We start from the raw sequence: 5871 nt of genomic DNA, 5'->3' as shown, positions 1-5871 counted from the left end.
TTTAATAAGTTGTATTTACGTATAATCACTTGTAATCTTAAGTTTTAAGTAATATATATCAATAACATACTTATTGTATAAAAAATGGTTTTTAATTTTTTTTTAAATATTTTATTATATAGTATAGATATTAAACTTAGATTTTTCTAATTTATTTTACGCAAAGCAATAATTTGTGTTACGTTTTGTACAAGTCGGAGTATATTTTAATCAAGGCCAGCAGCCATGGACAAAGAACAGGAAGCAAAGATACCAAAACTGAAAACCCAATCCATTTCTGAACTCTGCCTCCCAGATGACCAAGATCTTCTGAACCATAGTCCCATGGTATTCAACACCGTCTTAGTTGCGTCGGTCGCCACCGTATCCGCCGATGTATGGCAATCGGTGGCATGTTTTTCAGAACGAATCAACACCGACGAGTTGTTAGATCTGGTGATTTGTTTTCCTCTTCAACAATTAGGTCGATTTGCGATTTGTGTTTGGAACTTTTTCTGTGTTCCACCATCTCCGCCTGATTCTTATTATTATTCTTACGCTTATTACGATGACGATGAGTCGGATTACGATTCCGATACCAGTTCCGCAGGTGTTGGAGGATATTCAGCTTACGATCATGTCCTTCGTGATTCGTACTCCGATCCGCATTCGGACTGATTTTTTCGACAACCGTATGTCGGTAATTGGTCGTCGTTGTCTCATCGTGTACAGTAACTTTAATTCTTGTTATTAGTCCTGTTTATTATATAGTTTGAGTTTACCAATTTTCTGGTTATTTCGCATCTACAAGTGAAAAGTAATATATCTTGTCAATTGCTCAGTTGTTGGATATATACCCCAAACTCTACATATTCTGTTAGTATTAATGCTTGATTTTGTAAAATATGAGATGATATTATTTGATTGATTGATGCCCACCATACCTTTTGTGCTGATACAGTACCAAACAAGTTCTGAATGTTGCTGTCAATCACTGCGGGCATTCATTATTGTACTCTGATTACTTGGTCTGCTGGATTTATTGCACATTTCCTGTATGTTTCTCAATCATGGTTGGATGCTTTTATGGTATTTATAACTAGAAATCTTCATATAACAACTGAGGGTGAAGCATGAGTGGTTTTGGTTCTCTCATAAATTGGATGCTCATGAGATTAGGTATTGGGAGCTGAGAAAGTTCCATGTCTTTTTGGTATCCTTGTTTCAACCATTCTTCTTTGCAGATCCTCTATAGAGTAGTCTCTCACTTCCTAACCACCTGTAATGTGTGTGTTATGAGGTTATGTACAAAAACTATATGAGGTTTAATTTATACAGACAACTTTATCCATACAACATTTAATGAAAAACCAACCAAATAGCCTCTAAGTTATATATGATATGGAGTGGAGGGAATAGTAGCATGCTAGTTGCTGTGTGGCTGCTACTTGTTACAAACTTTGATCTGCTTGTGAATCTTGAGGTCCGTTATCGGTTAAAAATTTCAAGTTAACTCAGGGCATGGGTTGGTTTCGTCTCATATGAATGCAGAACTATATACATGGTTTGCAATAATGCTGCACAGCAAGTGAATATGCATCTACTGCAACCTTTCTTCTTGTTAAATGTAACGTCTTCTCTAGAGTTTTAATTTGTTAAATCTGCAGATGTGTCATCGAGAATCATTACTTCATTTCACTTGTGGTGAACATATGCAAATAAAATCTATTATACATCCATTTTTGCGTACCGTGACCCCTTCACCTTGTCTTTGTAGAATAGATAATCTATATGGCTTTCCTGTTCAGAAGAATGTGTTCTTAATTGGTTGTGTAGGCCATAGTTGTGGTTCATCAGGTTGCCTGTGAACATTGTAAGCTTCCTTCTGAATCTTGTATGTACTCACTATTTGACCTACATGGTACTTCCTGTCGAAGTCACTGGTAGGTATTTGACCCACTGAATCTTGTTCAGGAGAACTAAAACGGTGGTTGCACTAGTAGGTCTTTGCCAAGTTGCAAATGCAACCCATCTAGACGGGAACACATACAGTGACGGATCCAGGAAATTAATGGGGTGGGGGAACGTTGGATGGGACTTGGGGGGAGGGAAGCATATGGCCATATGAGACTGGGAGAAACCATGTAAGATGAGGGTGAAAACGTAAAATTTCAGCTAGCCAACAAAAGTTTTTGGTTTTTGATTGGAGGCCTTTCCCCCGGTGCTTAAAGGCAGGATCCACCCCTGAACACATATGCCACTATTCGAGTCACCTCTGGGACACTAAAGATTTTTTCTGGCTGTTATCAGTGTCCCGTGGGATTACTCAAGGTACACACAAGACGGTCCAGATACCCACTGTTACATAAAAAAAAGGGTATAATCAAGATGTCGTGAACTTGCATATACAAAGCTTTTGGGATTTCAGATGTTAGGATGCTTCAACTCAAACTGAACAACACATATTGTTGATTGTAAACCCTTAGACACTGTCCATATATATACATCATGTATGTGAGCACATGTTTTGAGTGGTTCTTTCACCCTAAGATACTGTCAATAGGGCAAAATTTGGTATTTTGGAAAAAGCTTGTTTTCTAGTGTGATAGTTATTTTCAGTTGTTAGAATTTCTAGTGTGATTTGACTTCTGAAAAAGCTACATTTGCTAGTCGATGACAAGATTCATCACATCCATTGATTACTTGCAGTATAAGCTGATGTCGACCGGGCACCTTTAGTTGAATATTGCTTGTTGGCATATATTTCAGCCTCAATGTACATAGATACTGGATCACTTGTTGCAGGTTGTTTTCGGACTATTTCACGGGCGACGTGTTGAGGTTCTTCGATGACCTTAGTGACTACGTGTGTTCAAGTTGTGGTTGAAAATATAAGAATTCAGCAGCTGTCTTGGGTTCAATCCGATTGAATACATGCTTAACAAACGTTGTACATATTGGTATTTCAGTTCCATATATATGAACATATTAAGCCTTGGTCATTACTTTTTCTCTTTTTTTTTTTTTTAACCTGGATTTCCAACCCGCTATGTGAGACGATTAATCTCAGGGCGATCACCTGCTTTGCAGATGGTCCGGAGTCACCGCATTTGAACCTCCGTGATCACAAGGGGATTTTTATTCCTCCTTGGATTTGAACTTGGGACCTCCTGATATTTTTTACCTTTAGAGCCAAGCTCAAACCTATCAGACACCACCCTTGTACTTTTTCTTACTCATTGTGCTTCTCCTGAGATTACTACATGCTATTCATTGTTCCTTCTACCTGTTTTTTCACACTCTTGCTCAAGGTGAGGGTCTTCATGAAAACAGTTGCACTATTCTTTGCCTATTTAAGCTGTAATAAGAGGACAAGTCTGCATACATCTCATCCTCGAACTCTGCTATTAAATAAAATATATTGGTTTGGTTGGGTTGGTTATTATATGAACACATTATGCCTTTTAGGGTATGTTTGGTACCTAGATATGACAAACCAACTCTTGGATGTTTGGTAAGACATGACTGGATAAAATATGCAGATAAAATGATTAATTTACCTCTAATGAGTTTATTATATTTCTTCTATATTTTGACTAATTTATGTAACTTATTAAGTTATAACAAAATAAGTATTTTTGTAACAAATTATTATTAGAAAGTTTTTGTCAAGACGATTAATATGAAGTTTATTAGTCTTCAGTTTTTATTTTATATTTTCTCTATATTATATTATTTTTATTATTTAATAAATTATATAAATTAATCAAACATAAAATTTATACCTTGTTCTGTGGAGGTGGAGGTGAACACGTCTGTTCCATTATGTTTCTATATTTTCCACGTAAAAGTCATACCAAACATGGAACAGTGACCTGTTTTGTTCTGTTTTCTATACCAAAACCACCCTTAATGGACATGATTGGATGTCTTTTAAAGGTACGTACAATATTCTAGTGCGTCGAGTTCGAATCTATTTATTTAGTTGTTGTCGGGTCGATTGCATAACATGTTTATAGTTTTATGCGACATTGATATTACCGTGCCTTGTTGATTCAAATACTATTGATCGACTTTTTTTTAATAATTTTCATTTTATCGACAGACATCATCTGAAAGAATTTTTGTAAGAACACAAATTAATTTGTTGTCTAGAATTCATCGTCCTTTTTGTCTTTTTTAGATTGGGAAACATTGAAGAGAATGGTAGCCGATTTATTTGTGTGGTCTTATAGAGAACGAGTTGACATTTCTATGCAAAAAGAAGATCTTATGGTCCACCACTTTTCAAAACAAATAAATCCTGTAGTTGTATGTCATGTTTTTTTTAATTATTAAGATTGATATCCAACCTGCTATACGAGTTGACTAATTCTACAACGACAAACAGATAGTTAGAGTCACCGTATTTGAACCTCTGTGGCCATAAGGGGATTCTTATTCCTCCTTGAATTTAAACCTGGAACCTTCGGGCACTTTTGACTTTTGGAGTCTAAGCTCAAACCAATCAGACACCGCATTTGTGGTTTAGTTGTATGTCATATTAACACCATCGATTATGGGAATCAAATTCCATATAAATTTATAAAGGTTAAAGATATTTTACTACATATAGCATTGTGAAAGTAGTGAATAATTGTGTATCAAAAATTAAGAGCATATATTTATAGGTATAAAATAGCTAATCTTATGTATCGGAATTAAAATTTTATACAGGTTTGGTCATAGATAGGTCAGATTTTAGTTTCTAATTTGATTTTGGTCGTACGGAATGGTTCAAATGAGAAACCTTCGTCTTATGATACGAGAGAACCACCTTTACTATTGGTTAATCACAGGTGATACTATAATTTAGGGATTATTGGTCATGAGAAGTAATGAATGACGCAAGATGTGTTTGAAGAAGGGGATTGAATACAAACACAACAAATTTTCACTTTTATTTTGTATTAAAATAAAGAATTATAGATTTGTTGCGAAACTAGGAATATAAGACCTTTTAATCCTAAACGATCTGACTGGTGACAAATTTGTTAATACTGAAAGAGTGAGAGAAGAAATTACTCTTTCAAATCTGAAGGACGAAGATAATTCTTCAGATGTTGACACCGATTTTGTCAAAAGAAAACTATTAGATAGCAGTTCTATTAAAATGGGTGAATAACAATTTATGACAAGGGTGTCCTTTTATAACCATCATTGTATTAAATGGTACTTTCCAACTTTAACACATGTCTTCATCTGATTTGATGATACGTGCATGTTTGTATTTTTCATTTCAACATTTTTGGTTGATGTAGATACTTGTTATCCTATCTCATCCTTTTATAGGCCGAAGAACAGTAAATGAAGTATGACACTAATAAAATATTATTTTAGAACTTACTTTGTTTGACATGTTGGGCATGTTCCTATATGACGGGTGTCGAGTCCGGCAAATAATATAGTTTATAAAAATAGCCTATTATCTCTAAAGCACACTTGTAATAGCGATAAGTAGGGTCGTCTCCTCAGGGACTCGGTATTAACCGTAAGTCCAAGACGTAATCTCGTGCAAATTCATTAATAATAAAACTATATATAAAAAGGGGGGGGGGGTTGGAATTTCAAATAATCTAAGCATAAAAATTAAATTAAAATTTTAAACAATAGAAAAAGGAATCTAGTAATGAGCGTTAATCAACTAATCATTTGGATTCTATATCATCGACTCATTCAATCCGTTTTCTCAAAAGAAACCAAGTTGGTTAGAACATCGACACGCGTCAATATTCTGTTTGTTATAAAAGCATAATCAGTCTTGAACGCTCTACGACTAACCTCTAATTAGCTAATCAAACCTAGTCACGGACTTAGAATTTAATTGCCAATTGCATTAACGTCAAACAAACC

Source organism: Cynara cardunculus, assembly GCF_001531365.2.
Source record: "Cynara cardunculus var. scolymus isolate 2C chromosome LG 10, CcrdV1, whole genome shotgun sequence".
NCBI lineage: Eukaryota > Viridiplantae > Streptophyta > Magnoliopsida > Asterales > Asteraceae > Cynara > Cynara cardunculus.
This window is presented reverse-complemented; position numbering follows the sequence as displayed.